Source organism: Orcinus orca, chromosome 10 (assembly GCF_937001465.1).
Source record: "Orcinus orca chromosome 10, mOrcOrc1.1, whole genome shotgun sequence".
NCBI lineage: Eukaryota > Metazoa > Chordata > Mammalia > Artiodactyla > Delphinidae > Orcinus > Orcinus orca.
This window is the reverse complement of record NC_064568.1, coordinates 23828131-23841604: the sequence shown is the minus strand read 5'-3', so window position 1 is coordinate 23841604 and position 13474 is coordinate 23828131. Positions and strand designations below refer to the sequence as shown.

Sequence of the window (13474 nt, the reverse complement as noted above, 5' to 3'; positions counted from 1 at the left end):
TATTTTATTTTATTTAGTTTTGGCTGAGTTGGGTTTTCGTTGCTGCACGCGGGCTTTCTCTAGTTGTGGCGAACGGGGGCTACTCTTTGTTGTGCTGTGCTGGGCTTTTCATTGCGGTGGCTTCTCTTGTTGCGGAGCACGGGCTCTAGGCACGCGGAGTTCAGGAGTTGTGGCGCGTGGGCTCAGTAGTTGTGGCTCACGGGCTCTAGAGCGCAGGCTCAGTAGTTGGGGCGCATGGGCTTAGTTGCTCCGCAGCATGTGGGATCTTCCCGGACCAGGGCTCGAACCCACGTCCCCTGCATTGGCAGGCGGATGCTTAACCACTGTGCTACCAGGGAAGTCCCTGCACCAACCCTTATTAATCAGAATCTCTGAGTGCCAAACCGAAATTTCCCAGAACATAATTAGGAGTGTCTCAGCTTAGGGAAGGAGTTCACCCTAGGTCCAATCAGCCGTGATGGCAGAGGCAGTGTGTGTCTTGGGGGAGATCCTCTGACCCGCCTCTCACTGTGGAGGGGGCCCCAGAAGCAGAGGCACTGAGAGAAGATACTGATCGGTTCTGTCAGAGGGGAAATGGAGGCTGAGCAGAGGTTATCAGTAGAGATTATTGTGTCTGCAACACAGACAACATGCTGAGCTCCGGGGCAAGTATCATTCATTCATTCCAGAAATATTCACTGGATGCCTACTATGTTCTGATCACTGTTCCAGGTGCTGGGGATCCAGCAGTGACAAGGAAGACAGTCAAGAACTTTGCCCTCCTGGAACCCTCATTCTATGAGACAAACAATTGTACATTACAGCAAACATGAACACGAGCAGGATACCAGTTCAGACAGTGGTAAGTGCATGGAGGAACTGGCAATATGATATAAGGTGATGGGGCAAGGGGTGGGAAGGTTATTTTTAATTGCAATTTAGAGTGTTCTATTCTGTCATCCTGGCACAAAATATCCAAAATAGTGCCAGGATCTGGTTGTTCTACCTACAAAGAAGGACGTAAGAGTAGAGTCCAGAATGTTCCTTTCAATTCTCCCGGTGCTTGCCATGATATGAGGAACAATGGGGGACGAAGCATGGAACTTCGGCTGGATTAGGGACAACCAGGCCCAGGAGTCACCCTCACTAACCCTCTTTTGGGACATATTAACGCAGCTCTGAGTGGCTCAGGACAGACCACATTCCGAGAGCCACCTGCCTCCGCTTGCTTTGGAGGCCTGCCTAGTGCAGGCTTCAGGGGAAGTAGAGGGTGTGCAGTGGGCGAGCTGTTCATCTGTTTATCTCAATTTCAAGCCTCTTGGACTTTTCCCAACAGCTTCCATAGAAAGGATGCAGCAAAGGGTGAGTCTATTCTCTGGCCATCCTCAGAAATAACAGCAGCTAAGGTTTACTGAACACGTAACATATGCAAGGCAAATAACTCTTCTGGTCACAAATTTCAGTTTGAGAGAAGGTACCCCACACCACCAAGCAATACGGACACCATCTGGGTGTCCAACAATTCAACTCAATTCTGACACTCTCTACCGAGAGATAGTACCAGATTCCACAGGTTAAGGGCTCAGTCCCACACCTCATTAACATTAAAAAAGACACCTTTGTCACTCTTATCACTTAGGAAATTCCAAGGGTTTTAGGAGCCCTCTTCCAGACATGGAGATGAAGATCAAATATATACTTCTTATTATAAATCACAATATCACAGCTATGTTCTAAAAGCTCTACATGTATTAACCATTTCTGTGAAGTAACTCAGATAAAAACAAATATCGTATATTAACGCATATATGTGGACTCTAGAAAAATGGTATAGATGATCTTATTTGCAAAGCAGAAATAGAGACACAGATGTAGAAAACAAATGTATGGACACCAAGAGGGGAAAGCGGGGGTGGGATGAATTGGGAGATTGGGATTGACATATATACACCATTGACACTGCGTATAAAATAGATAACTAATGAGAACCTACTGTATAGCTCAGGGAACTCTACTCAATGCTCTGTGGTGACCTAAATGGGAAGGAAATCCAAAAAAAGAGGGGAAATATGTATATGAATAGCTGATTTACTTCTCTGTACAGTAGAAACTAACACAATATTGTAAAGCAACTGTACACCAATAAAAATTAATTTAAAAAATAAATGTTAGGTGATTAGACAAACCAAAAAAAAAACCATTTCTACAATTATACTATGAGGCACAATTATATTATTCCCATTTTACAGTTGAGGAAATCAAGGCACAGAAAGCTTATATAACTTGCTCAAAGTCTTGTGGTAGGGACTTCCCTGGCGGTCCAGTGATTGGGATTCCACTCCTCCTTCCACTGCAGGGGTCATGGTTTTGATCCCCGGTCGGATAACTAGGATTCCTCATGCCACGTGGCACGGCCCAAAAAAAAAGTCTGCGGCAGCACAAGACTTCAAATCCAGACATTCTAGCTCCCAAATCCATGATTCTTATGAATAATATCTGGTCCCAGCTGACTCAGACCCCTGTCTCTAGCTTACCTCAAAGTAAGTACTGAACAACTAAGTGACTACATCAGGCTTACTCTTTCCACTGAATCTTCTACTGAGTAAGTGCCACGTGCGGGTCCAATATCTTTCAAAGCTCCTATTCAAATACAGAAAGGGAGAGTGAAAAACCATGGGTATCAGCTCAAATGCAGAAGGAGTTTTTCTTTTTTTGCAACCTTTCCATCAAACCATATAGCCTGAAACCCACTGAGGGGACAAAGAATTGTACTGTATTTGTTTTCATTTAGAGGCAAGACTGGACTCAGAGACTGTTCCACAAATGTGAAAAATAAGAGTAAAGTATTAAAATACTTTGACTAGGATGTAACCACAGTAGAGTGTCAGGCACCACTAAGTAAGCAGTGACGCAGACTGCTTTGGAGGCAGACAGCCTTTTGATGCTTCCAACTTAACTGTAATCCTTGGTAGGTGTCGTGGAATCTCTCAGCTGAGCCCAAGTCTGATTTTGCTAGAAGGAACTGGAGAGCTGGTGATTCTTTCTTTTCTCCTACTTCTCACTTAAAAAAATTTTTTTAAATTGAAATCTAATTCCCATACCATACAATTAACCTTTAAATTCTAGTATACTCACAGAATTGTACAACTGTCACCACTAATTCGAGAACATTCTCTTCACTCAAAAATGACCTCCCAAAAGATACCCATTAACAGTCACTCCCCATTCCCCCCCTTCCCTTAAGCCCCTTGCAACTACCAGCTGACTTTCTGTCTCTCTGGCTTTACCTATTCTGGACATTTCATACAAATGGAATCAGACAATATGTGGTCTTTGTGTTTGGCTTCTTTCACTTAGCGTAAGTTTAAAGTTCATCCATGTTGTAGCATGCATCTGTACTTTGTTCCTTTTTATAGCTTAATAATATTCTATTGTATGGATGTGTAACCGAAAGTGGGGTCTGTCTGATCGCCGTTCAAAAGCCAATAAAGAAGACAGGTTGGTGGAAAGGAAAGTTTGCTTTATTTTGGACGCCAGCAGCTGTGGCAGGGGAGGGCAGATGCCTGTCCAAAGGCCTACTCCCCCCGACTAACAATCAGTGGGCAGCAGCTTTTATAGGCAGATGGAGGGTGATACATGCAGAAACAGCACAGTCAGCTCTGACAGTCATCTTGAAATTGGTCATCGGTGGTCTGACCAGCGCCATCTAGATTGTTTTAGGTACAGTTAATCTTCAGTTCCAGGGTCGGTTTGTTTCCATTTCTTGGAGGCCAGTTCTTGGAATTGTGGCAGCTATGTATGGCTACAGTCTGGTCATCATGTAGTTCACTGCTTCCACCTGGTGGGGTTTCAGTATCTATAAGACAGCTCACAGGGTGTGGCTCAGAATATTATCTGTAGCCCTTAAAGAAGAACTAAAGGTCCCTGAGTATGCTTACTGACTAAACTATTATTATTTGGTCTCCTATGATTGTTTTCCTTTGTTTCTGCATTTTCTCACTTCTCTAATTAAACTTATTCTTTGGCTAAACTTTTTCCACAGGCAAGAGTCAGGCTGAGGACATGGGGGAGCAAGGACCATAGGATCCTGCTCCATTTCAGATGTACCCCATTTTATTCATCCATTCATCAACTGACGGGCATTCGGGTTGCTTTCATTTTGTGACTATTATGAATAATATTGCTACCAACATGTAACTAAAAGTTTTTGTGTGGATGGTTATTTTTAGTTCCCTTGAGCACAAACCTAGGTGGTATTGTTCCTCTTCTTGGTTATGTGCATTGATTCTTACAGGTATTTTGTTTACAAATTGTTATATCGGGTAGCTTTTGTTTTATTGGCTAAAGGAAAGTACGGATTTATTTCTCTTTATATGTGAAGAGGCAAGGGGAGAAGGGAGAGGTAGGGACAGTAGAGTTTTGTCACCTAACCTTGTCTCATGAATTGGTCTTGAGTCTCAGGGTGGAGAAGAGATAGATAAGAGCCCAAGAAGTTCCTGAAACACCTGGTAATACACTGTGCACAAGCAGGATACCTTGGGACCCAAGGGACTGGGTTCAGCATGGTTGGGACCTTCTCCCCATATACTGATGCTGGAATGAGGGACAGCAGGGAGGGCGCCGAGGGACATGAGCTGGTAGGCAGTGGCCTCCACAAGGAGGCCAGCATATGAGTACGTGCTGTGACATGACGAAGCTCAGGTCCTGCCTTTGGGGGTAAGAGTCAGCCTGATTTGGGAATGAACCTCTGACCCACAGGCTGGCAACAACCGGGACCGCGTCCACATGGCCGTACCTCAAAGGCCCTGTGCAAATTTGAGTTGTTACTTTTTGCCTTTTAGGGAACTCTAGGCCTGACAAGTATAAGTAGGTTTGACCCTAATGAAGAAAGGAAAGATGGAAGCATCCATGACCTTTTAAATCCTCATTTTTGTACAAAGCCCGGTGTTTTTCACGAGTGTTTTACAGACTGGAAGAAAAGAGATTTTGTACCGTGTGAATTATTTTGAATTTCTGGTCTCCGGCAGGAAAGCCAGGGCTGAGTCCTCAGAGTATGTTTTATGCTGGTCCATTAGAACGTGTGCCTTATTGATGAACCAATAAAGCATGCCCTGCCTGAGCCTTGTAATGGAATCTCCTAATTTCTAGTTAATATTCAGATAAAGCACCACCCCATTAATCTGATTTCCCTCCTGTGGTAATTGCTGTTTAATTTCTATTTTATTAGCCAAGATTGGTAAACCTTGGGAGCTTCTGGTTCCAGGCATTACTCTGAGTCTGCTGTATCCTTCAGTGTTTGGAAGTTAATGATACCTTTCGGTAAACAAGGAAGCCTGTAACGTCTTCACTTTCTGTGTGCTCTAATCTTTAAGAAGCCCTTCCGCAAGCTGATGTGGGCCCTGTTCCTGCTTGGGAAGGGAGGATGAGGCAGATACCACGAAGCCCCATATTAACTCATGTGGAAACGGAGGCTTGAATAGGGCTGCTTCTCTCAATTCTACGCAAGTCCTTGTGCTGCCTATATAAGATTTATAAGATGTTAATAATGAAAGTTGTAAGGCGGTTTTATTGACTTAATTTGTCCAGTCAGTTCTGTCTCCTATTTCTCCACACCCACTCCCTCCCCTCAAAGCCAGTGAGTAATTAGAGTACTTCAGACTCTAATGCTGGGAGCCAAAACACTGTCAGGATGACTGATTTATTCAGTTGAAAGAAAATAAAGTTCTGCCCAATCAAAACAATTTTTAAAAAGCAGACACGAATGTGTAAGGTAGATGCATTTATTCCCATAACACTTGCCCCCCCTTCCCTTCCAAGACTGCAAAATGGATTATTCTACATGCACAACAGTCTGTGACAAACTTGAATTGACATATTGGGTTAATAAACTATTATGAAAATCAATAGTAATTAAAGGAAACACTTCGCTGACAGAGTTGACAGAGTGGAATGTATTGGCAAGTTCTGAATTTTCTTTTTCTCTCTAACTGCTCCCTCTGGCTGTCGTGGCTTTCAGTTGTTCATTATCCAAATATCAAGAAAGTGGATCTAGCCTGGGTATTATTGGGTGATTTCAATTACTGAAAGCGCAAATTGGGATTTTATTTTCTAAAGAACTTCTCTAATCTTGGATTTATTCCTTTAAGCTCATCATTTTGTGCTATGATTGGGGGTTACATAGAAAGTGGAGGATTGTGGATTCCTAAATGCACCAAGAATCTCTTCTCTCTCCCATCTTCTCCTCCCACCATCACTGACCCTGACTCCTATGGGGAATGTGAGTGAAATAGAGATGGAGAAACACAGAACCTAGGTAAATAATGGAAAACCCACCAGAAATTTTTCTTTGACTATTAATGATTCTATGACCAATTTGGGGAACATTTGGAATGTGTAACTTCATAGGTCTGGTGAGGTATAGATACTTTGATTAGAAGTTAGTGAATTTAGGTAAACTGACTAGGAAAATACTGCTCCAAATCCATGTCTTTTCTTCAGTGAGAGAGTTTTTGTTTACCTAAATTATCTGGATAACGGACATGAGTTTTTTCATTCACATCCATCCATCCATCTATGGGAAACATACTGCATGCCTTCTACATGCCTTTAGACATTCAGTAGGTCTTGATGATACAGAGACACACGATCCTGACCTCAAGACCTTCAGTCATCCACCCCTCAATCCGAGCCATCAACCCACACACGCTCACACACTAAGGAGACAGACGTAAAAAGGAGACAATTCGATGTGATAAGTGTTTGGAAAAGGAAAATAAAGGATGGTTACAGGAGGTCATGGCTGGTCTCCTGGAATTCATGGAAGGCTTCCTAGGGTGTATTAGTTTGCTCGGGCTGCCATAATGAAGTACCACAGACTGGGAGGCTTAAACAACAGAAATTTATTTCTTCATGGTTCTAAAGGCTGGAAGTCCAAGATCAAGGTGTCAAAAGTGTTGATTTCTCCTTGCCTTGTGGACAGCCATCTTCATGTGGTCTTCCCTCCATGTATGTCTGTGTCCTAATCTCTTCTTATAAGGACACCAGTCATATTGGATCAGGGTCCACCCATATGACCTCATTTCACCTTAATGACTGCTGTAAAGGCCCTATCTCCAAATACTCACATTCTGAGTACTGGGGGTTAGGGCTTCAGCATATGAATTTGAGGGCCAACACAATTCAGCCCATAACACAGGGGAAGTGCCTTTTAAACTGGGACTTGAAGAAAAAGTAGGATTTAGTCAGGTGAAAAGCTGGGTAAGAGGGAGGCCATTCTGTGCCAAAGGTACCCATGTATCTATCAAGGCAAGTGAGAGAAAGTGGCACATGCGGCAAACCGCATATACTTTGGGGTGGCTAGAGCCTAGATGTGACGTGGAAAGCAATAAGATTTGAGGCTAGAGCATGAGAAGAGCTGGACTGGGCGTCCTTGCCATCCAAGTTTAGGTTGGGACAGTGGGGTACATGGAAAGATTTTAAGCATAAGACTGAGGGCCAGATTTATATTAATCCAATGTCTAGAGGCCACTGATGGGTGCATGTGCACATAGCACGAGCCTTGCACAAACAATCGGGAGGCTGTTCACCTTTTGTAGAAGGACACAAGTTGTGGAGGTGATGAGGGTAATAATCCTCCTTGCATACGTAGGTGCAGTTAAGGAAGCTCTTTCATGCAGAGAGAATTTTGTTCAATCCTCCACATTCACATCTGAGAAAACCACGGCTCAGGGAGAGGGAGGGACTTGCCCAATGAAACTCACAAAGGTAGCAGGTGGGGTCGGGATGGGGCCTGGATTAGAACTCCGGCCTCTTACCTCTTTGCCCCAGGCTCTTTCTAGGAAATCAACTTCCTTTCTGAGCAGTGAACTGCATTCTCTAGCCTCCTTTCCAAAAAGCCCTGCAGCACATATTTCTCTGTGGTCTACTCCACAGCCTTCTTAAAAATGTTCACCCTTTTAAGGAAGAAAGAAAGCTGTCATTTGAGAAGCATTTACTGCCATAATTACAGCCACCATTTGGTGACGTTGAGTGAGAAAACCCCAATGACTTAAAAGACAAACCACACTCCATATGCCACAGTCTGTCAGGGGCCAGCATTTGACAGAAAACAGTTTGGTGTAAACTTTCCTGCCGTATTTTCAAAAGAGATAGGCATCTTGCAGGGAACTACTCTGATACAGCGATTTTTCTCATTATTGGGTTGTGTTTTTTCAACCACTTTTATGTGCTACCTCCTAATCTTCCCCCACCCCACCGCATCCTTTATCGAAACCTTTGCCCCAAAGGGTTATAGCCTCCCAGAACTCTGGGTACCATTAGCAAGATCTCACCTCTTTCTTTTCATCTTTGTCATCAGACTGTTTGTGGTCCCCAGGACCGTTTTCTCCAAGACCCAGACCAAGAAACTTTCTCCTTATGTCCCAATAACACCCACACAACAAAAAGAATCAGAAGAGGAGATGAGAGTGGTTATCTCCATGCCCTGCCAGCCTGAGACATAGCCAAGGTTTCTACCTTGCCCACCTCCTTCCCCTTCCTTTGTCTTTATGGTTCCATCTCCCCCTTTCAATATACCCATTGTCTCCAAGGCCTCTCTGCCTTGACCAGTCTGACTGACCCCCACATTTAATCTAAAGTTTTGCATAATAAATCTTTTATGCTAGAAATGAATATACTAAGAATCATTCCGTAAGACCAGTGGTTCTCAACCACGAGTGATTTTGTTCCCCGGGGGCATTTGGAAATGTCTGGGAACACTTTCGTTTGTCACAACTTAAGGGAAGGGGTGTTAGTAGCATCTAGTGGGTAGGGGCCAGGGATGCTGCTAAACATCCTGCAATCCACAGGACAGCCCTACAACAAAGAATTATCTGGCCCCAAATGTCAATAATGCTGAGGTCAAGAAACCATTATTTAGACAACTAATACTTAAGAATTTATTCTATGCCAGGCCTCATTGTAGAAATAAAGGATTTGTGATAAACATGCATTTTTGCCCTGTAAAAGTTCACTGTCTAGAGGGGAGTATATAAAATTTAGAGTGTTTTTAGCTGTAAGTAACAAGATTCCCAAAGATTAGCTTAAAGATAATTTTAATTTTTTCATGTAACAAAAGTATGAAAGTAGGTTGCTTTATTGGGTTGGCCAAAAATTCCGTTCGGGTTTTTCCATAACACCTTATAGAAAAACCCAAATGAACTTTTTGGCCAACCCAATAGGATTGGTTAATGGAGCAACTCAACGATGTCAGGTATGGGTCAGCTTCTCCAGAATATTTTTGGCCTTCTCCTCATGGTTACAAAATGGCTGCCACAGCTCCATTCTTGCAAGACAACCTCCAACGAAGGATAGATGAAAGGCATAGGGGATCTCCTCTGAAGTATCCATTTTTTTCCTTATGAAAGAAAAAAAAATCTTTCCAAAAGCTCTCCAAGCCCAGTAGGCTTTCTCTTTATCCTTCAGGCCAGAATTGGGACACTTGACTGTTCTTAAACCCTTCAGGGAAAGTTGGGAAAGTCTAGGTAGTGACTTAGACTAGGAATTAGCAAACTTTTTCTGTAAAGGGCCATGTGGAAAATAGTTTAGGCTTCGTGTGCAATATATGGTCTGTGTTGCGCATTCTTTTAATTTTTATAACCTTTAAAAATGTTGCAACTATTCTTAGCTCAATGGGTCATAGTTTGCTGATCCGTGGAAAACTTGCTTTCTAATACCTGAACAAAATCAGGATTCTGGGGGCTTCCCTGGTGGCGCAGTGGTAAAGAATTTGCCTGCCAATGCAGGGGACACAGGTTCAAGCCGTGATCCGGGAAGATCCCACATGCTGCGCAGCAGCTAAGCCTGTGCGCCACAACTACTGAACCTGTGCTCTAGAGCCCATGAGCCACAACTACTGAGCCCACGTGCCACAACTACTGAAGCCCATGCACCTAGAGCCCATGCTCCGCAACAGGAGAAGCCACCGCAGTGAGAAGCCTGCAAACCACAACGAAGAGTAGCCCCACTCGCTGCAACTAGAGAAAGCCCGTGGGCAGCAACGAACACCCAGGGCAGCCAAAAATAAATAAATAAAATTTAAAAAAAAATCAGGATTCTGTCATCAAGGAGAATGTCACTGTCCCAGTGACTCTTGGTAGGCAGACAACTGTGTCTGCCACGGGAGGGTGTGCAAGAAAAAGGTAATTATAATACATTGGGACAAGTGCTATGATAAGAAAGCATAAAAGAGGCTGTGGCCATTAGCCAGCCTCCAAGATGGCCCCCAAAGATCCATGCGTCCTAGTATTTATCCGCTTGTATTAGGTTGGTTCGTTGGACAAATGGAAGTGACAGTATATGACTTTAGAGGCTAGCTCATAAAAGACACAGCCGCTTCTACCTCGTTCTCTTGGAGGGTCCATTCTGGGGGAAGCTTTGTTGTGCGAACAATGTAAGTAAACCTGGTGAGGAGCTGACGCTTCCCGCCCACAACCGGCTCCAGCTTGTCAGCCATGTGAACGAACCTCTTTGGAAGCAGCTCCTCCAGCCCCAGACAGACATTCAGTCAGTCCAGTGCAGCTCTGGCTGATATCGTGACTGCAACCTCATGAGAGACCCCGTGCCAGAACTCAGCTAAGCTGCTTCTGAACTGCTGACACACAAGAACCTTATGTATGTAAGGTAATACATATTGATTGTTTTAAGTCCCTTAGTATTGGGGGTGATTAGTTACAAAGCCGTAGATAACACAGGTTAGTCTTAAGGCTCTTGGAATGGAATTTCAAATATTAGGAAGACAGTAAGGTGAGGTGGCGGGAGAGGAGGGTGAAAACCCAGCAGACTAGGATTCAGGAAACCTGGGACCTTTAGTTTAGTTGTGAACTTGGGGCAAATTGAATCACTTCTTTGGATGGCATAAGTACATCCTGGGAAGGAGAGAGTAATAATTGTCAGAAAAATGAGAAAACTATCAAACGTTTGTAGAATAACCTCTTTACTGTGATACAAGTCTCAGTTCTTTTCTCTGAGGCAGTCAACAGCTTATCTTTTTTTCCCCCCATCCATCTTGAAAGCAAAAATACCGAGACACCCATAGGACCAGGAGAGCTTGGACAGGAACGCAAGGGTCCACCATTAGGAAAAGCAAGTTGGCATGGAGGAATGGTTCAGAACCAAGGACAGTAGACTACGGACCTCTGCCACTTCCCCCCACAGAGAATTCGGGGCTTGATATGCATTTTCTGGCATCCATTCTCTGATACGTAAAATTAGAGGAGTTGAATCATACGCTATTTAAAACTCAGCTCTGATCTGTAAATTCATGATTCCAGCTTATTTGCACTGCTCTCAGATCCCTGTCAAACACCTTCAGTTTCTGCTACTGTAGAAGGTCAGCCTTGTATCGGATGGACATAGCACTGAGGGTAATATACTGAACTCGCATCAATTTGCCAAGGAAAAGAGGACAAGCAAAGGGTGCTAATTTATTTCTCTGTATTCAGCTGTTTGCTATCATTTGCCAAGCCCTGCAGGGATAAAGCAGGGAGAAGTCACAGATTCTTTGCTCAAAAAGTCTGCAGTCTAGAGGGCAAGTGACAGGGACTCAAATAACTTTCTTACTGCATTTCTCCTTCCTCCTTCGTATACACACTGTCTGCATCTCCCTACATAAGACTGACTCTCAGAGGAGGATCTTAGAATGTTTTCTTTCATGTAAGTTTAATTTACTGAGTTACTGTTTACTTTAAACCTCATCTGTCTTATGGAATGAAGGTTAATGAGGCTATGAGTAACAGAGTTTTAAAAGTTTTTATTTTATTTTATTTATTTATTTTTGTTTTTTATTATTTTTTTTAACAGACATTTTTTTAATTTGGGCAAGTCCGTTAAAATTTGTTCATTGGCAAAATAGGACTACAATATTGGCCCTGCCTATCTGTAGCTTTTGTCAGCTTAGCAATCCTCTTTCCACTGCAGAAATAGTACCCCCAGCCCTAATTCCATGTGGCTCTGGCTGGACTGTCAATCATGTCTACTGTCTGGTCACAGTAGTGGCTATAGATTTGAGACCAGCCAATGGTGTTAAACTGCTCCGTTGTTCACAGAGATTGGCTCAAGGGATGGGTACATGGCCAAAGCAGGGCGGGCCACTTAGAATCTCTCCACATGATCTGATTTCTGCTTCATCTGGAATTGCAATCTACAAGGATGATGTAAGCTTTAGTTGCCTGTAGGAAGCCATCTACAATAGGAGAAGATAACACTAATGTGTTAAAGAAGAGTGAAGCTAAGATACAGAGAGGGAAGGAGTAAGAGAGAATGAGAGAGAAGAATGAGACAGGGAGAGAGGGAGAGAGAGACGTTGTTTGGCCTCTGGATCCAGCCAGGCCTGAATGTAGCACATTTTGTGTTTGCCAATACATTCTCTTATGCTTATGCACGCTTAAGATATGTATCTTTCACCCGCAACCTAAAAGAATACCGACTAACATGCTAACTCTAAGAGTTATTATGAGGACCAAGTGAAATATTTGAAAGCCTTTTGTCAAACACAGAATATAAAAGCTGCCATAATGTTCTCTGGAGCTAATCCTTTAATCTCTCCATATGTCCTTAAGTGCACAATAAATATTATTCCTTCAATTCGGTTCTGCAGCCTCGATGCCCTGATGATGGGGAAAATGTTCAATTCTCCTTCCTTTGATATTAAGGTAAGTGTTTCACTTATCAAATTTCTCAATGAACTAAATAATAACCTGAAAGATCTCTGTGTTCTTTCTGTATGGGTTAAAAACGCATAACTACTCAGAGTTAAGTGCAAACAGCTTTTGGCATTACTTTATAATGAGACCCTTAAGGAAAACGTTGCCCTCTTAATGTTTTGCTTAAATTGCAGTGAAATGGCTGCCATTTTGGATGATAGAACACCCTACCATTCACTGCCCTTGATTTTATCTGCACTAAGATAAATCCATGACAGTGACATTCCTGCAATTCTGAGGCAGGACAAAAACTCTTGCAGATGTTCCCTCAAATTAACCTCTCTTTCTTTTTTGGAGGGGGGAGCTCTTTAGAAAAGCTTGCATTTCTAAAGCATTTTTAGGAAGTCCTTTTGGAGCCTTGACTTATAGTCAGAACTGTAATTAGTCTTATTTTTTCTCCAAACTTGAAATATCTTTGCTAGAAACATGGGACTTTGTGTTTTCTCTAAAAGTAGGACATTTTGGAGTATAATTTAGACAAGTTGAAGATTTGATAGTTGAAGCGAGAGCAGCAGCTACAGTGGGGTCTAAACATTTGGTGGATCTGAGCTTTCCAACTGATAGAGGTGGTTTTGAGCCCTTAGGAAGCCACCTAGCTCAGTAATTTCTAAAAATTGATCTATAGTCTATAGGTCTTCCTGATACGGTATTTTTTTTTTTAAGATTTTTTTTTTTGATGTGGACCATTTTTTAAAAAATTAATTTATTTTTATATTTATTTTTGGCTGTGTTGTGTCTTCGTTTCTGTGCGAGGG

The 13474-nt window shown here is 42.8% G+C and overlaps 1 long non-coding RNA gene across 1 annotated transcript in view; it reads left to right on the top strand.

The window, feature by feature from the left end:
- The window catches only part of LOC117200704 (uncharacterized), a 178514-nt gene that overhangs the window by 115395 nt on the left and 49645 nt on the right, over nt 1-13474 (top strand). Inside the window, exon 3 of the long non-coding RNA XR_004482362.2 lies at nt 712-841. This is a non-coding gene — a long non-coding RNA (uncharacterized LOC117200704). The remainder of the gene's footprint in view (nt 1-711; nt 842-13474) is intronic.